The sequence below is a fragment of the Acyrthosiphon pisum genome, chromosome X (genome assembly GCF_005508785.2).
Source record: "Acyrthosiphon pisum isolate AL4f chromosome X, pea_aphid_22Mar2018_4r6ur, whole genome shotgun sequence".
In the NCBI taxonomy this organism is placed as follows: Eukaryota; Metazoa; Arthropoda; class Insecta; order Hemiptera; family Aphididae; genus Acyrthosiphon; species Acyrthosiphon pisum.
Genome location: NC_042493.1, coordinates 74611668 through 74637030, shown reverse-complemented (window position 1 = coordinate 74637030; position 25363 = coordinate 74611668). Strand labels below are relative to the sequence as shown.

The window sequence follows — 25363 nt, the reverse complement described above, 5'->3', positions numbered from 1 at the left end:
CGAATATTAACGACTTCAAAAAATACATTATGTTTTAAAACGCATTAAGGTCAGAGTATAGCGCCGCGATTTCTCTGTTGCAATGATGTTTTATAAAAAGGTTTTCCTTTGTTACTGGTAATGTCAGCAATTGCATGTCATGTAAAATGGAAAAAGAAATCTAATGAGTAGGAAAATATTCCAAGGCGTGTATGCCACAAATCAATAATGCACACCTGTTTTTTACGTACTTTAGAAATACCAGGAATCATTCTATATAATGTAATACATAATATTGAAAACACACATTGATAAATAATGAGTATGAACCGTCGGACTATAGCACTATGTCTTTAACCTTTCGCGGACACCTAAATCACTTATCGAACGGCCAAGGTCGAATTCGCGAGTGTTTCGGCAAAATACTAGTTAAATAATTATTGTTTACACGTCCGTTTTTACTTTTATTTTTCTATATCGTTTCGTTCGCATGTTAAACTGCAAAATATTGAACATAATAAACACTACAGTTGATTTATTACGAGACCCTTAAACGTGATTGATATATTATTATATTATTATGTATTTACGCACACAATCTGCAGTGTGCGCGAGATTAAGTGAGCCATAAGTAAATAGGCTATACGGTGAAAAGCTATTTAAATTTTTGTATTTCAAATTTTATAGAATTTCACGCATGAATGCGTCGCTTAAGAAGCAACAAAGGCGATTAGTATATTATTATATGACTCACGTGGGGGAAAGAATAACGCGAGATGTTGTAATATTTTTTTATCGATCATCTGCAGAGTGTGTGGAGAGTACACACAATATATACATTATTGTTAAAACACGTATGCGATGCACTTAATAATAATAATAATAACAACAATAATAATAGTACGTTATAATATTATGTGTTGACAAAGCAGGGATTTGGTTAAGTCGGGCTAGGCGTTGGATGCGAAACGATCGCGCTGAGCCATAATATTTTGCAAACGCGTAAAATAAAATAGTGCCCTGCCAGGACGTGGCGGGCGATGGTAGCAAACCGAAACTATTCCGATGCGCGTGAAACAACCACCATGTTGTCGTTGATTTATTACTATTATGGTTTAATTATTTTTTCCAACACTTTTTTGTTATTCTTTGTATTTTTTTGTTTTTTTGTTTTTTTTTTTGATTCGTAAGCGAAACGATTGTATTTGAAATGTTTTGGTCGCAAATATGTGTGCGGAAAGTGCTGTATAATTTTTTAAAACATTTTTTCGTTTAGTTTTTTATTCCACACGTTCGCACGTTATAAATCGACCCACACTTGACAGTATTAAAGTATTATTAAAATGTTTAACCGCAGTTTTTATTTCTCGTTAATGAGACGTAACTTAGTGAAACTGGTTTTTATCCGTGTAGAACGAACCTCGAGGACGACGACCAACAAAGAGAGGAATACAAACAGAATGAAACGCCCTAGTATTAAAGTTATAGTCTGATGGTTAGTGATATTTTAATTTTTTTTTTGTTAATGTCCGTCGTGGAGATATTAATTCCGATAGTGTCCGTCAATAGAGGTTTTTAGATTTTTACTGTTCGTAAAAGTTACATCACTATAATAGGACATGTACATTTTTTTGCTCGATCGTGTCGTAAGCTATATGAGCACCAGAGCGCACTAAACATAATTTATTTCCTAACGTTGTGAACACGAATATATTTTACATAACATTCTTAGGGTACGTTTTTGATAGAAGAAATTGTTTTGTTTTTATTAAGTGTGTATTTTGAAATGTTGTGCCTTAAATATATATTTTTTTATTCACAAATGGATATGACATTTTCCTTCTTTTTTCATTTATTTTTTCCAACAGAAACAGAAACAGATTTTTTTAATAATATTTTAAAGTAAGTACCAGGAACAATAATAATTGTTTTATTTAAAAATAAAATAGGCACCATGTACAGAATTTTATCAGCCACTTCTCTCTAAAAGAAATTAGGACGTTTTTCAAAGGTATTTGAATTACGTTACGACATTTTATTTAATAATAATATATATTATATAAAATTATTTCAAGCGTAGTCACCGCGTTAATAGCTATAGACCGCCCGTAAATCGTGTTGTACCTACTATAAAGGTGGGTTATTACACGGTCAGTTAAACCTGGCGTACAATTTTTTTTTTTGGTATTTTGTGCAGTTCTTTTGAGCAATTAAACCGAGTAACTGCGTATATCCGTGAAATTTTTGTACGAATTTTAGTTGATATAATAAAACGTCGTTGTCGTCGTCGGAAAATGATAAAAATATAAAACTATGCCACTTGCCTGTGTGCCTGTCGCGCAGAAACCATAATTATATCGAATATTTGGTTCCGTCCACGCGGCCGTCACCGTAGAGTACGAAATGGGTTGAGTGTAATATAATATATTGTCTTTATTAAAAACTTGCACAAGACCGACGGTTGTACGGTACCGCAAACTTTTTACTTTTTCAATTATGTTACTGCATCGACATGTTTTATGTTTTCGGGAATTGTTTTTCTCCGTATACGCACGTGAACGGCGAACACATTACCTGCACTACTTAATCGAATTCGAAATTATTCAAAAGTACCTAACAACCTTATATCGCCCTTCAAGCGTGTAACGGGAGGGGTAATCGCCCACCCCTCGGGGGTTTGCCCCGCCCGACTTTGCTATACATATTATATAATAATACGTGTAATAGTTTTTAACTACGAAACCTATAGGTATAAGTAGTAAGTACCCGTACATTATGTGAACGTTGAGCGCTCGTAAATTCGCAAATGATTTCCATTCAATTTTGATACAAAGCCGACCTCAGCTCATGCGTTCATCAAAACTTTATTTCTACAGTACACTGGAAATTCAGTGCTTAATCCATTTTTTTGCGACGTTCTCGGGAATTTAACGTTTAAACTTTAAAGTTTCCCCATCTATATAGATCTCTAGTTCTCTCTCATCTCTGTCCCTCTCTCTGTCTCTGTCTCTGTCTCTCTCGCCATGTATTGTATACCACTTCAACGAAGTACGAACACTAACACGTATACAACGGAATCGTATGCCCGGATTAGCTGTAGGTAGGTAGCAATAATAGTGTACACGCCAGTTGTTGGAAAGACATAATAATTAACAAGTTTATCGAGTTTCGCGTAAGATTTGCATACCGGCAATGCATTTTGCGTGTCTACGAATCGGCTGAGTATTCGAAAAATGCCACAGTCTGTACGTGGACGCCATTCGTGAATTTATTATTTAAACGGTTTACCTAAACTATATTATATAAGACCTATAGGTCCCGTAACGGGTGCGGTCTTTCTTTTCCGTCCCATCGGCGCACTGCAGATCATATTTTATGCACACTGCGTCGATCGATTATCGAACATTATTATGATAATATCATCATTCAAAACACAGTTCGTACCGTGGACACGGGAGAGTATAATATACTGCGCATAAACTTTCGTGATCGCTTATCGAAAAACAGTCCTTGTGCGCGTTATGTATATTATAATATTATTGTTATCTGCGATGAAGTGCCTTTGTCAAATCCTATTTTGTGTGTGTGTGTGGTTTTTTTTTTACTTAAAAAAAAGTACAATAGTCTCGTAACTGCGCTATCGTTCTCTAAGTTAGGCTCACCAGTGATTGTGTGATCCACCGTGAGAAAAGCGACTGTGTGTCGCGCGGCAAGTTGTTTTCATTCCGAGATCGAGATAAAGGAGAGCGGGTAGGGGCGGTGGCGTCGTTGTTATACTATAGTGATGATGGGATACGGATTTAGACGGAATCCCGTAGGGCGAGGAGCACCTTTAAAACGCCGTTCCGAGGGAGCACGGAATTAAAAACGAGTGTTAAACTAACGAAAATAAATATTATACTATTTCTTTCCACCAGCGTCGCCCGCGAGTAAAACATTGACCTGTTCAGTGTTCGTTCTGCACCGCCTCGCCAACGCCACCGCAGCAACCGCGTGTGACGAGCGGCGGTCGTAGGTTTATTCAAGTCGTCGTCTATTTTATTATTATACATTGGCGTTTGAGATTTTCACGTGCTCGTTGAACATCTCTCGTCAGTGACTAAGTTATCCACGTGCAGACAATTAATGTATATAACATTATGTGCGCACAAGATAATAAAAACATGATATTAAATAATATTAAACGCACATCTTGTTATTTAAATACGGACAGCCCACGGTGAAAAATGCAAACGATACACCGTCGGGGTGGGTGAAAAATGGACGAAAAGGCCGCTCTGTAGGACTCCCGAAAATATTACATAATAAATCCTACAGCGCACCCGCATATATTAATTTAAAAAAAAAAAAAAACGAGAACAATAAATTTTAATATTATAATATTCTACTGTTTTCATTTTTAGGTCGCTGTCGTCGCCACTGTGGTCGTTGATCAAACTGTGAGAGATTCGTTCGTTTAATATAATAATTACTATCATGCCGTGTTACCATTGCCACCGTATTATAATATTTAAACACACGGCTGTGGCGAAAGGTCTGTGGATTGGTAGAGAGGTTGGGGATGAGAACTCAAAAACTGATCTCAGCGTAATAATATATTATATTATTATAGATAGATACATAATCATAGGTAACTTATAAAGTGTACACGTGGAAAACTATGATAATATTATTAATATTATTGTTGTGTTTATTACAATACGTGGGCGGTTCGTTCACCTTTTTCCCCTAATGACCTGGCAGTGTTCGAGATGGTAATATTACTAATTACGCGTATCATAATATTACATAATGTATATCTATCTCGTCTTTCGTGTAACTGCAAATGATAACGTCGTAATAGTGTTATTTTTTTTTTTGTGTACCTATATAACATTATGTTTAAACCGTTACGCGTTCGTCATCGAATAATATCTTAGTAATAATTTGGAATTTTCGTTTAGATAATACGAAATATGTTCCGTTTGTTTTTATTGTTATTTATATTTTTCTTTTTTATCAACGTTTTCTTAATAACTTATTGTTTTATCTTGAAAATATTTTCTGGTTTATTTATTAAATTTATAAAAACCGTTTAGCTTGTTCGGGTGAACTGTAAAAATACATTAGAAAGTTAGAAAACTCAGTAGAGTAGATAACGTTTTTATATTAATTCTATACGATATATACCATAGTATTTTTGTAAAGGATTTTTCGAGTTGATTACACAATACAAATCGGTATTAGTCAGCTTCATCAATATTTATTTATTTTTAATTCTCTCTATAATCTCTCTTTTTTTTCCTCTTTCATCCATTTAATCCTAACCGAGGGGAGGAGTTGTTCATCAGATGATGCTATTATTATATTATTTTAAGGGTAGCAATTCCATTGTCGCAGAAAATTTGTGTCAAAAAGGATTTGAATAAGGATCATACAAACGGAGGGATTTCGGAATACAACCTCTCTGTGTTTATTTGTTTAATATAATGTCATTATTTATTTTAGGGAGTATTTTTTTATCACTGTTCTAACAGTCTTCGTCTTTGTCATTTTTATTCTAATTTATGTAACGTAATACATTTTTACAGTAGGTAGGTAGGTACATTTCTGGAGAGATAATTCGACGAATACGAATTTTTTGCATAATACAGGCAAATTTAATATTGTCAGTATGACAATACGCGTTTCTGTGACAAAAAGAAACTCAGGGCCTCGGCGGTGTATCATAGTTATAGAATAAATGCTTGTAAACACGCGTTTAATTTTATGCGAAGAACTGAATAGACCTTAATGATTGCGTTTTTAATTAAGCGTCGACACGTTTATTAACTGCGACGGCCACGAAGTGTAAGGCGATGACGGGACACAGTTTTACAGTAACATTGTTGTTTATTGTTTTTATTACTTAAACATAATATTTGGTTTACCCATATACCTAATTAGAAACATTTCTACAATTACGTTGGAATTGAATACATATGTAATACACTGCCTTGGGCATAGTGTTTTATTAGTATGTTACACATGTATAGATATATTATTGTTATACAATGATAGTAGGTACGCAATCAATAATCAGCAATGGAAATGTTGTGTGTATAGCAGTAAACGGTTGTCTGTCGTGTTGACGAAGCACTGCAGCCTGCAGCATTAATGACGAATAAAAGGGGGTGGACCGAGGAGGGATGAAAAGAAAGAAGTTGTAGGTAAATAAATAAACAAAAATCCGTCAAAATCCATTCGTCAGACGATTTATTATTCAACAGACGTTCGATTTATATATACGACACACACACACACACACACACACACGCGCACATATAGTGTTTTCTGTTGGTCCTATGGTTTTGTTTTGTTTGGTCTCGACGGAGGCCTAACCGGCAGGTGGAGATTGCACTCCTTGTCGGATAAGTGAATTGTCCTGTTTCTTTGAACCATTTTCTCGAGCATGTTCAAGTATACCTACAGGATCCGATGCGGTCATAGCCGTCGTGTACATATACAAAATAATATACATATACATAATATATATATAACAAGAAATTTAAAAAAAAAAAAAAGTAAAAGAACCTTTTTCCACGACTTTTGCAAGTTTAATCATTACTCGCCTACCGGTCAAGAAGCCCGTTGAAACGTACGTCAAATACACGCGTTAGTCTTTATCTTTCTCTTTTTTCTCTCACATCCTCTCTCTTTATATATAATATGTATATTTTTTTTTTCATATTTCATATTCTTATGTACAGGTACTCGCTATTAACCGTTCCGCAAAAACGTATACCCGACGCGCATGATGATAAACCGCCTTGGAATGTAAATTTCTTTAGTAAAACAGTCGCAGAAATATTTTATTTATTTTTCTCAACAATTCTGTGCGCGACCGGATAAAAGCATGAAACGCGACTACGTAGATATATTTACTCGTATACGCACATATAATATACAGCTACGTATTATATTACAGGGTATATGCTATGTACACATCCACATACACTCTCACACGATCATACATACATGCATACATAAGCGTTGGTGTGTGTGTGGATATAAGAGACCATCATGACCACGGTTGGCGGCTCTCCTTAACTTGGTTAATAGGTATCAAAAGAGGGACGCGATTGGACCGATCTCCGGGTACGATGGAGTTGACCTACTTTTGTTCAAAGACCATGCAGCACACAGAACAACGCTCAAACGAACGAATTTTTCTACGTTTATATAGATTTATTTATGATCTCAGATGGGTAATTGCTCGGCGACGTTTTGTTTTCGCCAATTACATATTGTTCTCCGGACAAATTGCTTTTGCTAGACATATTTTTGCAGCGAACGTTTCACAAAGCAATTCGTATATAAATATATAAATATATAAGTATATATATATGCGTAGGTACTTGTACACAGTATATATTTTATATACATATATATATGCATACACATTCGGTGCTAAAACAACAAATCTTTTTCGGCTTTTGTCGTTTAGGGAGTTTTCGAATTACACGCCCAGACGTCAGACGAATTCCTTCGAATAGTAATTTTTCTGAAAGCCCTCCGCTTAAACAGGAATACAAACAATATAACTTATAACGACAGCATAAGAAAACCTTTGCTTTCACCGACTTTTGAATTTCAACAATATTCGTGGAAGACTTTGTTTTATAAGTATATGCAAAACTTTGTGTCTTTATGTTTGTTATGTAATTATCATAATTATAATTATAATAACAATATACTCGGAGACTAATCCTGCAGTTCGCTGCAGCTAAGAATATTTTTAATCCTATCTTTCGTGATGTACCTACCTATATATTATATGATTATATAATATGTTTTCACTGTTTTTAATAATTATTATTATAATTCGGTAATGTTTACGAATCCCAGAATGCAGCTGTATATATGTATATATATATAGAATCTATTCAATTCACCCGAAAAAGGGTTTTAAATTAGTACGTAGGTAGCGAAAACATCGCACAAACTGCAGAAGAAAATAAACATATATAATATCTGGTCTCCATAAACGGTATAGGTTATACCATAGGTGTATATACCATATATATATTATATATATTGAAAACGGCGCAGGGTAACGCGCGATGCCTGATGCCATTATACATGACCGTTGGTCGAAAAATGCATACATATATATACGCACACGGACAGGCCAACCAGACGGGACCATGGTCCGCGAATAAATCGATTGTCGTCCGCATACGAGTGGAATGCTGCACGTCGTTTAAAGAGGAAAAAAAATTAAACGAAAAAAGAAAAAATCTATATATATATAATAAAAATAATAATAATACCTATATGTACGCCGGGGCGACGGTGGCCCCCGTTATATATATATATATTATTATATTATTATATAGGTATGTATATGTATAAAACGAGCGCTCGAAACTGAGGTAAAATTCAATTCGGTTTTGCGGACCCCGAACGGCATCATGACGGCCGGAGGGGAACCCCGTATCGGAGCCGTATACACACACACACACATAAATATATATATATATATTACAACACACCGACGACGACAATACACACGGTTTGGCGTGGTCCCAAGTCTGCACCGTACAGCTATACCATTATAGTGCATAAGACACGAGCTGCGTTTCGGTCCTCGACGGCGGGGTCGTAATACGTATATTATATTGTAATTGCGTTATATCCGCACCGGAGGCGCCGTCCAAGTCTGTTTGTCATAATATCATAATATATATATATATATATATATATACATATTTTTAATTTATTCCGTTTTCATTTATATCATATATATATAATATACCCGTGTTATGTGTGCGTACGTGTTCAGCGGGTCGGGCGAAAAAAGCTCGTCGCGGTAACCGGCCAAAGTATATATATATTTATTTTACTTGCACCCGCGGCGATCAGCAGTTTGAATTTCGTGTGCACTCTCTACCCATTACACTGCTACTGCAGATTATGCGTCCGTGTTATATATATATATAGATAGGTAATATCCATATTTTATAAAACCGCATATTAATAGTCGTAACGATCATCGTGCGACCGATAGAATTTTTTCGTTTCATCGAACTGCAGTGTCGTCGATAAATTAATAAAAAAAAACAACGTGCCCTGGTTCCATAATAATTGACTCGACCGTTCGAAAAGAAATGAACAGGTCTGTGTGCCGCTGCTGCTGTGCAGTCAATCGCTCGGAAATCGCCGAGAACCGGAGCACGCGCATAATAATAATATAGAACGTGCAAGACATTGTAGGCGGTGTGTGTATAGATCGCGTAAAAGACGAGTAAATTATAAAATAAAATACATTATGATTTAACGGTCGACCGGAAGAGTATGTGCCGGTGCGGTGACAATATCGGTGGAAACGATCGAACAACGTAATAATGTTATACGTCTTGTGGCGTATTGTGAACGTCGGAGAAAAAAAAACACGATGTACGCGATAAACGGCCGGCCGCGGTTGCATATTATTACACTATTGCAGACACACAAACCACTTTGCATATATAACAATACACACACTATTCGTAAACACACACACACACACACACACATATATATATAAATTACTATTATATAAGAAAGTGGCTAGAAGGATTTTATTGCGCTCACCCCGACCATAATAATATATTATATCGAGTGCATACGTGTTGCAGCGACTGCAGTTTCTCGCCATATGCATGGAAACGCCATGAAAATATGATTGGTGGCGACGGGAGGGGGGAGCTGGGGTGGCCCATAAAAACCGTGTTTGTGTACGCACGTTTTAATAAGCGTACCGTGTTCTATACAGATATACGAGCGTGTACAACTGTGAATGCTATGTGTGTATTATAAATATCACACGCTTTGCCGGAGAAAAACAAGAAACCAAAAACACGGCTTTCGTGTGCACGAGATTCGTAATCGGTACCGATATATTATACGTATTTATATGGGTAAGTAATATATATATATATATGAATCGACTGTACGGCGATATTGCGAAATACTATGAGCGGAGCGCATATTATTATACCGGGTCACGGAACGATTATCGCCTTTACATTCCCCCGACGAGTACTTATACGAGATACCCGTGCGGATATGTGATAGATCTATATATTTTAATATTATATTGTGTATAGTATATATTATTGAAATATATTGTACTCCGTAAACTAGAGAGGTCAATGTCGTTCGAGTCTCTCGGTAAATGGGACGGGGGTACGAGGGGCATTTTTTTTCGCGAAAGATACCTACTACGACGGTAGGTATAGTATGACTGGGACGTCACACGCAAAAAGCGCATGTGCAACTGGCGTGTATCGTACATATAAGTTGTACCTGTATTGCATTATACATTAGATAATATCGGTGTCCGACGGACCGGCGGGGTTGCGGCGTCATGAGGAGGGGTGTCAGAATAATATCAGAAAGCATAATAATATACAATATATACTCTTCGGGTCTCGCCGCTGTATATATTATACTACTCGCGCACACTATTTATACGGTCATGGTATGGGCGATATCATCGGCGGCGGTGCGGCAGGGTCGGAAGGGGAGGCGTGACCGGATCCGCGCAAACGGCCGCGGCGGAATCGCGGTTAATGCCGAGCATCGTTTGTGCGCGCGTTTCGCTGCAGAGTCGCAAATCCGCCCACTCGCCCGCCAGCCCACCCGTTTGTCGTAGCCACCGAGTTTTTATTTTTCTCCGACTCCTATTCTCTCTCCCTCGATCTCTCTCTCACACACACTCTTTCCCCCCTCGGAAGTGCGTGCAAACGCCAAAGCAACCGCCGGGCGGACGGCAGCTGCATTATTATTAAATTCAGGGTACGTACACGTCGGAGAGCTCCCCACCCCCGCGGCGACGAAACAACACACACGCACACACACACGTACTCGCAGAAATGTATATTATTATGTTATTTTGTTGTACCTATTCGAGCAATATAAACACAATATTATTATTATTATTGTTGTTATCATAATGTGTGCATGCACAGAGTGCACCCATCAGAGTGTTTGGCCAAATTGCAAAGACCGAAACATGTTTAAAATACAATATATACATGACGTGTATATAATATATAGGTACCTCCAGTATACAATAATAATAAAATATAGGTGTCACATGTTTTGATCGGTTTTGTTGTGGACAAAAAAATAAATAAATCCGTCTCACGCGGTTATTGGAATTCTTTTGCCCGACTATAAACGAGCATAATATTATCCATCCCGTCGTCGTGGATCGTTTCCCGTGCATAATATTATAATATTTTCGAGATAGCATACAATGCGGAATCGTTCTGACAATGAAAATATATATAACAATAATAATACCGCCACAGTGCCACACACAGTGCAGTCACCATTGGGATGATAATAATAATATGTCGTTGGCATTAAAATATACAATACGCTATCGGGCATTATTTATATTTCGGTTGTTAAACGACGCCAGAAATCGGAATAATCGGGAAATGCGTGCAGAGTTTTACGACCACGTCGGCCACGTCAGCTGCACCGAGTCGGACGATGGCGAGGGGGAACATTACAGTTCCGATGTTTTTTCTCCTCGGACGCCACTGCAGCGCAGTAAATTTGTCGAAAATGAAATATACTCTTCGAGCTTTTGGAAATCCCTCCGGTACAACAAACCAAAATGGATAGAACCGCGGGGGATATGGATTGGAGGGTTGGTGGGTGGGTGTATAGTTTTGGATAAACGCACTTCAGTCGACAACTAATAAACGACGATCGGGCCTAGAATATGAAGTAGGTATACATTATAATGTGTACACATAATGCACTACGAGCTTATGCAATTTTACGACTATCGACAGGTGTTGCGCAATATAATGGAGAAAAAACGTTTCATTGACTTATAAATTAACGCTGTTTTACGAGTGATCCTAAATTTATTTCACCATCACGCAGATAGCTCTATGTGATTTTGGATTAACGAAACAGCTTATGATATTATTATGCTTTCTTGTTAATTTACTAAAGCCATATCGTGTATCAGTGTACACACACACACACACACACACACACACACACACACACACACACACACAGAAAAACGATAGGGACAAAGTGAATCGACCTTGTAGGTGCGTTTAATGTCGTCGACGCGTTGAAGTCGGTCAACCTCGAAATCGGTTATCGTAGGTGAGAGGGAAAAGTGAACATTGAAGACTATAGGTAGTAATAATAATAATAGTCGTCCCGACGTGTAATATAATATTACAATAATGGAGTGTTTGATGAAAAACTGGTGGCGCTATATTGGACATACACCTACATATTTTTTTTATTATTTTTTTTCAAACAACTATCCAATAATAATAAAAATTTTAAAATTATATGTTAATGCTGGTCAATAATTTATCGATCTGATTCAATATCAGTCTAATTATTATTATAAATGCACGTCGTGAAATGTGCGCAAGGCGCGGTGTTGTGTAATATTATTGTAATATCGTAATAGGTACGTATTATGCATTTACAAGTTTACGGCAAACTTCTATATTTTGTTTATTGTTTTTTTTGTTTACCGGCTTTCGCAGGGCATAATTTTCATGAAAACATCATGCCTGCTAGGAAAGTTTTCTTTTCGCTTCATGGTGGCGGCAGGAAGCGATGATGACAACAGCGACGAGAGAGCGAGAAAAAAACATTCGAGATTACTACGGTTTTAAAACGGGATGAATAATGGTTTTTAATTGTTTTTTAATAGTTTGAGCGGCGCAAATGTTTTGTTAAAGCCGTTTGTTATTTATTTTTCGTCCCACTCGAGAATAATAATAATAACATAATGATGATGATAATGATGATAATATATGAATGTAATGAATGAATATTATATCCATCATCGTACCACGACGCCATTATTCTATTAATGTGTCTAACGTTAAAAGTCGTCCATGTTGTCAAGTAAATTTTGCATAGGCGTTTTCAGAAAGGATATTAGGTAGGTTTCGCCCTTCGAAACACGTCGACGTCAATGAGATGTTCGTTTTGTTTGGAAAAAAAATAATATATAATATATTATTTTGTTCCACAACGTTTTAATTATAATACTTTTTAAACATTCAGTCGTCAATATGACGAAACGGCGTGTTACACCGTGTTACGTTTACTACACACTCTGCATAATAATATTTCCTAAGAATTTTGATTGGTTTTAATTTAAACACATCGAATAAATTCTAATAAATATGTAAATATTAAAATGTTTTATTAATTTTTTTTCCACTATATACCTCCGCCCATGTTAATGACGTGTTTATACGTATACAAATTCCACAACGCAACCGTACGCATTGCAGTGTATTCAGTTATAGGTACAATAATTAAATTATTTTAATTAACTACCTACACGACGTAAATAAAATAGCGAGCTGGATGCATATACAGTTTTTCGAGAGAAAAACAAAATGCTAAATCAGTAAATCACTACAGAGAACACGCCTGCGGGAATACAATACAATTTCATGCGCGATTTGAAATAAAATATCGACAAAATTAGTTTAATTTTTATTTCTTGTCGACAGCGCAAAAAACGAGTAGACAATCGAAAAGAATGTACCGAAGAATGCGGTTATTAAAACCTAATGGAATTTTACGGTTCACGACTTTTGCGGCGTTTATAAGCGTTTGTCCAAATTGATCTATAGAACTGCTGGCTCGCAAAAACTTCGGCAAGTTTGCTTCTTTTGACTGGTATTAGTTTTAAAACTTTCCGCCCAGAAATTCGAGAGGAGATTACCGCTTTTAGAAAACTGTCGTTTATCCAATAATTTCGTATATTGGCGGAGCTTTAGCTGCGGATCGAGCCATATATTTTTAAATAAATGTGAATATAATATAAATAAATATACAGTGTGCGCTACCCGGATATTGTGTTTGCACGTTTTCCCGAGTCGAGTTTATGGAAAAACGGAAAAACACAGTTTTGTGCCTCCTGTACACTCATATCTTATACGCTGGTGCATGCGACGTCGTCGTTATCGTTCTTTGCGGAATACGTGTGAAACGACCAAAATAGTAGTAAGTAGTTGCTGCGAGCCGAAGTAATTTCCCGGTTTATTTTTTTTCTCTCGTCTCTGTGGTTTTTTTTTTCTCAAGCCCTCGAAACAGTTGAAACGTTCCGACGCGAAACAAAATCCGTCCAAGGCGCGCTGCTGTTGGACGTTTACCAAATGTTCGATCCCCTATGCGGTTTTTTTTTTCACCGGTCCGAATTAACGCCCAAACAAAAAGACTCTTCCTTTTGTGTGTACGACACCTTTACGAGCGAAATTAAATTTAGACCCGTCAATTATATATATATATATATATAACATGTGTATAATATATATATATTATATATACACACAATACACATATGCACATTACACACTCTCACATATATTATTACACATATCGAGCATTGTTGTCCAATGCCAAGTAGGCGTTTGTATGGGAATATAAAACCTATAGAAAATACCAGCCAAACACCAGCTGCAAGATTTTGCAGAGATGATTTTATTTTTCACAATCGCGTATTGTTATTATTATTATTATTTTTATTATTGTTCGGTATAATACGCGCATATAGATACATGCATATAGGATGCGTTCTGTATAAACGCATATTTTTATCGACGTCCCATTGCGTTGATCCATATTATATGTATTATTATTACCTACCTCCTGTTTTTATACATTTTATTACTAGTATCATCATCATTATTATTATTTTTTATCACAATGTACACAAATATGCATAGGTACGCATAAAACAATGGCGACATAAGCGCGTTAGCTGTTTAAAATAAACTCAAGTGCGCTCTTCGAGTTTAGATTATAAAAATGATATATATGTATATAATAATATTATAATATTGAATTTTATAGATATATAAACGTGTCATGTTCAAACGGGTCACATCAGACGTTTAGGAACAGCTGACTTAATTCGCTCCTGCCCGATTAACACAGGTGTACACATGACTAGTAAGTAATATTATAACAGCTACATAATACGCTTCTTATAAAATATCACTTATCGTGTCATATTTTTTACAGGAGAGACAGTTCTACTAAAGGTACTCTGCGCATCCATTGTGCATAGATTATGAACAGATGTATTATAATGTAATATTTTGCTGTGTACGCCACCTATGTCTTATATATTGTGTATTTATATATTGCAATGTGCAATATTATACATGTATATTGTAATATATTTTAAAACGTCGTGTCTGAACGTAATTTATTTTTAAGTATACTTGTGCATAGGTATCTAGGTATCTTCCAGTCATATACATCGTATCGTGAGTCCTACAACTAGTGACGCATAATAAATCTGAGACATTGTAATTCAACGTGACGTGAACGTGGCGATACGATCGTCTCGCGCCGCAAAGTCAATATTTTCCTAGATCGCATAAAAACTTCAGACGATTAAAATGACGCCGATACCGATTACACGGCCGCGTGTATTATAGTCGTCGAGGTGTCGCCAACACGTAGTAAAATAAATTGAAAAATTCTTGTGAACATAATATAATATAAGCACCTAATATATTATAATAGTAATAATAATATGCACGATAAACGTCTATAATAATAACATGACAAATATATTATTTTAGTATTATGTTTGTTCTGCAACATCACAAATTACACACATAAACTTCATGATCGGTTTATTATTATATCTAAATAATATGTTAACTTGATAGAAATACACCGTTATCTCAATTAGTTGTACCTATACGAATAAAAAATCCAGAGCAAAGTGAAAAAACGACTGCACAATAAAAATAGAAATAAAAACAATTATATTTATATAATATAATATAAACAATAATATTCCATGAAATTGAACAAAAATAATTAAATTGAATCTAAAATAAACTTAAAATTGCAAGAAACGGAATTTTTTTTAGTAAAAAAACAATATTATATAGTTTAGTACTTTAGTCTAACACATCAGCTGTATCTATACCGATATAGCTTTTTTAACAGACAGTAGTTAATATTATCATCATAATATATTTTAATAATATTACTTCTTCAGTAGGTATAATATAATATAATATAAATATTTAATACAAACACTGATTATAGATAGATACCTAAAACGACTGTTTTGAATTCGTAATACTCTTTGTGGGACAATCTGTTTGGTAGAATATTGGCTGTATATTAGGTATAACCTAATATAATATTATATAAACGCTACATTATAATGTATATGATCAAGTATCCATGCATGCATACATTACAACATTATTATTACTCATTATATTATTATGTACTTGTAGTACTACTATTACAAAGATAATAACATTTCGCTGCGTTTACCTGGGTATGTACCTACTTTAATATAACTAGTGATATAACAATGTTGTTATACTAAATCAAAATTATGAGCGCAATGTATAATAATCGCCCGATGATCAGAATAAAACTCGACGATCGCGATCAGTTATACTGAACACGATTTTTTCACGCATTCGGACGACGACATTCACCAAACGTATATAGGTACAATTATTATTATAGAATGCATTCTGAATGAGGATATAATATGTATAATATAATATCCACATTCGGACCGAGTTCAATCATCGCTGATGGGAATCGGTATATCCTTAAGATACCATATTCGCTGAATATATTATAGGCAGGTACAAGAATTATATTATACCTGGCTGCGCACGAGGAATTCGAAGATATGGCGCTTTAACCCGACCAGCTGCAGTTATAATCGTATGCGAGGGGCCACATCATAAACGACGATTAATAATAAATCGGCACGAAGAGCCGTAATAATAGTTTAACTATTAAAAAGCTAATTTAAAAAATAATAATAATAAAAAAAAAAAACGGTAATAATAATAAATTGTCATTATGTACCCACGTCGCGGCTGTATAATGCTGTATAATGCGTACTACGGATTAAAACCCAATTAGAGTGCGCACATTACACTATTGTATGCATTATGGAAATAATTATGACGGAACAATTTTTAAAACTAGCGCGAGCACACCATAGTTATAATAATGCATACACGCGCTGTGTGTGCAGTCTATGCTATATATTATATTATTAGCGCGGTCGCAAATTCCGCAGCCAAACCGATAAATCGTCCGAAACGGGTCTCGGTGATATATAATACACGCGGCAGTATATCATTGCGGCGTACGCAGAAAAAATTGATATCGAAAATAATATTATAATCATAATATATATCTGTATTAAATATTATATTATATGTACCTCCACCGGTGCATCGCGGTCGTAGTTTCAGTTGTACTACTATCGTATAACATACCTCCTATACATAGTATATACTGTTGTAACTCGTAATACACAAGTCGACTCCGTCTCGAGTCGAAAACGGGTTGTGCGCACTCGCGGTGTACCTACACGGAATGATATTACACGTCATGTATTATAATTTATAATATATCGTAAAATTATTACGTCGACCGTGTAGTTGTTGTACCACACGGAAAAAAATCACGTGCATTATATAATGCGGTGTAATGATATTCGATGGTAAAAAAAAAAAAAATAAAAAAAAATAACAATAATGATAGATGGACGTAAATACGAAATAATATAATAATAATATTATAACGCCACGTTGACGATCTGTGGCGAATTATATTATTACTACGATTCCGGTGCAAGGACCGAACTCGGCTCGAGCGAACGCCGCCGCAGTTACCACTCACACACCCGCCCATGTGGTAGTTTCGTGTGCGCCCTGCAGATCGATATTGTACGGTGTTATTATTATTATATACATAATGTACGCGGCACAGAGAAGACGTCCTCGCATATTTTATATTTACATGACATACACACGCGTGTATAATATATTATTATATTATATATGCAAACACACACACGCACATCCCACGTCGCCCGTATATACCGTGGTCCGGGTGGTTGTACAACTAGGCTCAGCGAGTATATACCTATAACCACCCGACCCGGCGGCGGAAGTACGCGGTATACGGTTACAGAAATCGGGCGGACGGTTGCGGGTTCTGCAATGTAATAATAGTAATAATAATAAGCGCATCGTACCGGTGCGTACATTGAGAATATTAAAGACAGCAGCCGTCGGACGAAGACGACGACAATTCGACAAAATCGGATAGTACGATTTTCCACCACGGTTAAATATTATACTGTAGGTAGGTACTATGATAAAATATATGGAAATATTAATCGTACGAATACATTTTCGATAAACTTATAATGACGTAATGCATTATACGAATTATTAGGTTTTTGGACCTCAAACATCTGGCAAAGTTTTGTGGGCATATATGTATCATTACAATATATCATAATATATATGACCGCGGACCGTGGTGGCATGCTGCCCCGCATTAAATATCGCATGGAAAGCGAAATTTTCACTTTGGCTGACACTTTCCACGGCCGACCGCCGTGCGAAAGCCAACGCTGCCGGACGGAAAGTGTTATTTTCACTCTCATCCAAAACGACGATGCTGCAGTGATACTGAAGGGGGGTGGTGGGGGAGCGCTCGGTCGGTGGTAGGTCTTACACGTATGACAGATATAAAGTGACATCCGTACACGGTAGAGTAGTATTGTATTCTCGTGCAGGCACTTACTATACACACATACGGACACTACAGAAAAGCTCGTACCCGGATCGAATATAATATATTATTATATACATAGGTATTATACGTGTTTACCCGCCGCAGAAGCGAGCGGTTTAGCTTTAACCCTTCGCGAGCGATATTTCTGGCTATATTACTATAATATAGCGGAGGGAGAGGGGTGGGTTTCATTTTTATCCGTCCCGAATTCTCGTCCTCGCCGCCTCTGCTTTTCCGTGTCAAAACGAGCAGCATACATGCCCCACGCCGTTATATTATATGTACATAATATAATGCACACATTATGATGCACGCCATAATATTTTATACACATATAGGTGTGACGGGCGAGCCGCGCACGCGATTTCATATTATATAATATTAACCCTGCGGAGGGGTGTCCCGAAAATCCTTCATGTCAAAATATAAAAGCCACTTTTTATCTGTAAATACGCATCACAAGGCGCGTGTAGTAGGCATATTATTATTATTACATGGCGAAATTCGTGACGCCGACGATCGGCTAGTGTAGTTGTACCTATAACATAACTACACACAATGTAATATATTATTTATACAACGCGTACACACTACACCACACACACACGAGATAATAATATTATAATATTATACACGCGTATCGCATTTACGCGGTGTACACTTTGGGTTACTCGTGTAAGCGCTGTTCGCGAATACCTATCTAGAATATGCTCCGGCGTCGGTTATCTAATATGGACCATACATAATATACCTAGGTAATAATATGAAACGCGGGGGTATAGGTCGAGCGGAAATCGTGAGCGCGCGCCGCACGTACCCGTCGAGACGTTTAAGCGATGATTTTCACGAGTAATACCTAATTATTATTGCCATCGAACATTTATATTATTATACGCTCGTACGGCACGACATAACGCACAGACAAAAATGCATATTATAGGTACCTAGGCACAATATATGAGCGGGACATTCGATTATTTGCAGTATTATACACAAACGCATAGAAGGCGATAATTACGGGTTTAGGCCGAATATAATAATATCATAATAACTGCTGCGGCGGGTTGTCGCCGTTGTGCATAGCGAGTGGCGATTTTCGATAAACGCCGTTCATTCTATATGCAACGATCGCTATCACAATAATAATAATAATAATAATAATAATATATTATGATAATATGCGCGTATAATTATATCTATTATAATTCATATACTATAAATTAACATGTATGCACATGCGCCGCGATGTGATAACAAAGTCGATAACGTCTAAGACAAACGCGGTTACTGTACACGCAGGTCCAAATTAAGTGAATCGCGGTATTTGATTGGGTTGGATTGACAATTTCCCCCGGCGGCTCTGCTCGGGGAGTGGCAATATTTTTTTACCATTCTTAGGACAATGTATGCCTATATAGCCACCATAATGAGTATATCAAATTGCGAAGAGAAAAAATGTAAAAAAAAAAATCCTAATTAGGTAGGTATACTGTTAAAATTTAAAACTACTTTTACGGTGGTTTGTTTGTTGCCCCCGGCGTCAACTTTTCTAAAAACCCGTAGCCCTGACTACACTGAGTGCGGTAAAACCGCGTGCCACGCCAACCGCTCTTAGTGCCGCTGTATAGTTAGTGACGGTAATATTATAATATCCGGTGTGTGCGTTTTTGTCAAACCACCCACTCACGAGCTATAAAAGAATTGCTGACCAAGGTGGTGATTTTAAAAACTCTGACATGTTGATGGTTTACAGTAAAAATAATATTGTTACTGGCCTGTATATAGCATGTTTATCGGGCTCGTAAAACGAAAAAAAGATAATTTCTATTGATAAGAAATGTATTAAATATTAATTGCACTCAGCGTTTTGTAGGTCAATACACATGCAATTGCCCTCCTAGAATAACGTTTCAGGTTACGTGGGTTTTACTATAATAATATAGTCTTACATTTTCGATGTTGTTAGGTAATCACTTTGTGGTATTCATTTTTTTGAAGAAAAAAAGTTCATAACCTGTTGTGAAAACCACATAAGTATACGATCGATATGACATAGGTCATGCCTATAATATATGGGATGCGTATAGGATTTGTATTTGGATACTATTTTCAAGAAGACATTTTTCAATATTTTCAAATGTTAAACGAATAAATTAAAATAATACAGAAAGTAATGATTATGAGGAGGTTATAATCTCCCTTCAGAATAATATTTAAATGGCATAATTAAAAAAAAATCATTTAAAATTAAATTGTACTTTACACAACACACCGTCTCCCATGGGAGATCTATTCTGAGTTGAAGTGAGAAAAAAAAGACGCGCCAATGTCCGATCTTTGTATCTTATCGTGTAATTTTTTATTTTTTATTCTTAAAACAACAGCCATATTTTTAAATTGTTAAGTTAATTTTGATCGTTACTCGAATCCTATGTAGAGTAAAACGTTAAAATACAAAAAAATTAAAAACAGGGGTATTGTTTGATGTGATGTATAATATTATTTAAGTTCAGTTAATAATGCAATTGATAACCATTATAATATAGGAATAACACGCGAGGGTAGTCGATGACCCGTTTTAAGTGCAATTGGTAGGTTCAATATTTTTTTTTTAGCGATGAGAGTATTGGTACAAAAAAAAGGTTAATTAGAGGGGGCAGCTGGGCTACACCCGTTTTATCCGGAGGTTGTTTTAAGAGACTGTAAAAAGATGACAACAACAATAAATAATGCTTAATAATCAGACGACTTGGTACGAAAGAACAACGTTTTAATAATATATATAATATATTATACATAGGTAGTAAACATTGACCGTCGACACAACCATCAACAATAAGCGATATAAACCCGATTATAACTTTATGGTTGGCGTGAGTGGGGGAGTGGAATGGTTGGTCTTTAATTATATTTATATCCCGTGAAGCAGGTTATTATTAATTATTATTATACGGTATTATATTAACTGCGGAAAAAAATTAAGCGCTAATTCGGAACGATGTTTCATCGTGAAAAGCGACTAAGTGTACACAATTAATTATCTTGGCAAAACCGTTAACCGGAATAATAATAATTTAACGTCACATTGGTAAAGTCTCATAGAAAATATTATGATAAACAATATTCAAACGTATTACAGAATATTAATAATATCATAATATAACATATTTAGGTTTTATTATATTAATTTATATATATTTTTCATTGTGGGCGGAATGACTGGGATGGTGGCGTTTTTGGTGTCGGTGGCGTCAGCGGCGTACCTCTAGGTATTTAATCAACAATCAATTTAGACGGCGCGGGGCGGGTACACTCGTGAAAACAGACGACGTTGTCCCGACAAATTTGATTTACTTGAAACGCGCCCGCGTACGCCGTCGCTGATTAAATGCGATATTTATTTTAGCCTGCTGCAGAGTACAATAGGAGGGTGGGAAATCGGGCGAGCGGTGGCGAATTAATTCAATTATAGTTACACCTACCCGAACGTGCGTGCGGCTAACAGTTTTAGTTTTTGATCTATTTTCCGAGGAAAAATCTACTTTGAGAAATTAATTAATGCCACCCCACGGCCCGCGCGGTATTGTATTATTGCATCCAATCATAGGCTTCACTGTACACACTTAGTGGCCGATCGCGTATACATAATACATATACACTTCATAATCTCGTGTATGTACATTGTACATGAATATACGCACACAATCATCAAGTTGTTGATTACTACCTATGTGTGTGTGCGCGTGTGTGTGTAAGAGGGGAGTTTTAAGCAGCTGCAGCGGAGAATGACAAAGAAGCGGTGTAGGAGTAGACGCTGTGTATATAATTATTTTGTTCCCTGCGCGCACACATTTTTGTGGGACATTACACGCGACGTCATAAAGGCTTTCCGCAGAACCGAGTTTATTCCGTCCGTCGTTTTTAAGTCGTCCGCCCCTCCGCCCCCGCTCCTTTCATCCCGCGGCCTAACAAAAACGGCAGCACGTGACATTTTTCACTACCTATTTTAATACTATACACACACGTCATAATAATAATAACAAGAGTTTATTCTATACTCGTTGCACGCGTTTACCCACCGTATGCGTTTATACAATGATACGCAAAATAATAGTAAAACATATGACATTAGGTTTTACAGTGTAATATTATAACATGATAAGGTAAAGCGCGCAGTAGTGTCGCGTAATCCAAAAGGAATTTCTCGCGTGGATTCCACGACTCTGCGACGTGCAGTATATTATTATAATAATATTGTGATAGCGAGATACACGCGAAAGCGCACCACGATGACGACCGCCGTGACGAAACGTTTTTAATATTCGTCAAATTCGTGTTTTAACGCACGCGGGGACAACTGCGTGGAGGAAACGACCCGAAACGTGATTAAAAAAAATTTAAGTTAAATGAGGTGCGACGGCGACGACAACGCAGTAGTCTAAAAGTTTTAGTGAAAAGAAAAATTAAAAAAAAATGACTACCCAGAGCCATAAAGCAGCGGTCTAACTTTTTAAACGCAAACTCAAAGGTTTCGCATTACTTATTTATATGTACATTATAATGCACGCCGCCCCGTGGATTATGTCCGTATTTCGTTTAAAACAAACAGGGCATCGTAACCGCCGTCATCCGCGGCTTTTAGTTTTCGAGTGGGTATACCTGTATACGATCGAAAATTTGGACAGTAAACGATCTGGTGATCGGATCCGAGGATTGTCGTCTATGGTGGTAAGTAATTGACGCATACACCTACGATCTGCATCCACACCGACGGCTCCATACGGGTACCTATATAATATTTTTATACGCGCGATGGTCGCCGCACCCGAGTCGATAACGTTTCGTGCAGGATTTTCTAAAGGACCGGAAAAAGGGGTTGGTGAGGTTCGCCCCGGCACCGTAACTACATATAATATCGTTTACTGAAATGTGAAAATAATTTTTTACCAAACTCCGCATTTGCCGAATGGGATTCCCGAACATGGTTATAAGAACACGGTAGAGAGTGATAGAGAGCCGGTCCGGCGGCGGCGTTATGGTCGGTCCCTCGGGTGTCGTTCAGCACTAGCCCAGAGCCACTAAAGCGGCCATCTTTTTATTTTTTAATGGACTTTATACATTTTTCATCGGTATATTCGGTACTTACGCAATTACACATGTTTTCTTTATAGTGGACGCGACTGGACGACGGTTGCGTGTGATGCCAAACCGAAATTGGTTTATACGATTTTTGCAAATACGCACGAGGTGCAGTTACATTCGTCATGCATATTATTACCAGATATAATATCTTAAATTCTTAAAATTTCTATTTGGAACAAATAACGTGAACAAATTGCGAGATAAACTAAAAGTGATTAGGTATTGAAATAACTGCATGACTGTACGAAATTCGTTACAAAATAACGCTAAGTAATCACGCCCGTATAGTATTATAATCGTTACCAATATAATATGGATGTTCATATTTCAACAACGTTAACTATAAATTCACATTCCTTGGATTTATGTGGTTTTGTTTTACAAACATTTATTCGAGAGTATAATATAATACACGTCAACTACCTATCTGTGAATTTTATGATAGAATAGAAGGCATGTCATAAAAGCGCATAAAACACCCGGGTGGATTGTAATTTTCTTAGTATTATATTTTGGACATTTGGTTTTAATTCTCGAAAGTTCTCTACAGCCAGCTTCAATTTTTTCCTACATTCCTGGTAAAATGTTTATTCGGTCAAATACTTTTAAAACTCAATAACGTCTAAGCTGGGTTCGAAAGTTTGGAGCTAACCGCTGTCACACACATCCTTTGCAGTAAGCTCGCACTGCACAACCTTTTCTCTGATATATACGGGCGTTAAACTTCAAAACATATTCTATCTCAGACACACACATTTGTAATATATATAATTTAAATGTATTTATGTGAAATTAAATTAAAAGTGTTTTTTTTTTTGTTTTACTAAAAGTTATAATATAATATAAGTTATAATATAATATTATGCGGTCCAATGTAGGAAATATATCAGATAAATATGAACTCGAATATGAAGGTATTGAAATCGGCGTTACGATTTTTGACAGTGATGCGTATTATTAATAGTGTAAAATATGAAAATAAATCCGTTGGTAACGTCAAAACGAGCAAAATCCAAGAGCATATCAATAATAAACAGAAGGTTTTGTTAACCGGACCATTAACCAATGGCCGAAAAATGGCATTGTCCTATTTAAATTCGCAATATATTTAAAACATAATAATCGCCCCGAAGGGGATTAGTCGACCCTAAATCACGTGAATTATTGTATTTACGCCCTCATAACTAAAAAACACACACACGCACCCTCATACACACATATACATGGACAAATACACATATTTATTATATTGATAATGATATATATTTTATCATAGCACCGTGTAAATTGTACTGTTCATCATATTATACATAAGTGTATATTATATATTGTTATGTAGTAGTCTTTCTAAAAATATCTTTTGTGTACGAGCGGCAGCAGAATGTAAGTTTTCATAACCTTTTCCAGAAATTTTTTTCACATTTTTTTGTTATATTAATTACCCTTCGCGCACAGAGTTCAAAGCGAGACCTTCTTTTGTATATATTATTTCTAAGTGAAGGAACGCAAGTGTAATTTTTTTATTTTTTTTTTTTTATTTCGTTGTGCACTTAACGCGTTCTCTGTAAAATGACGGTAAACGGCGGCGTGTGTGTGTGTGTGAGCAAGTCTGTGTCTATTGTCAAGCCTG

At 36.3% G+C, this 25363-nt stretch overlaps 1 protein-coding gene across 1 annotated transcript in view; it reads right to left on the bottom strand.

Moving 5' to 3' along the window:
* The window catches only part of LOC100166596 (SLIT and NTRK-like protein 5), a 35686-nt gene that overhangs the window by 4621 nt on the left and 5702 nt on the right, over positions 1-25363 (bottom strand). The window lies entirely within an intron of this gene.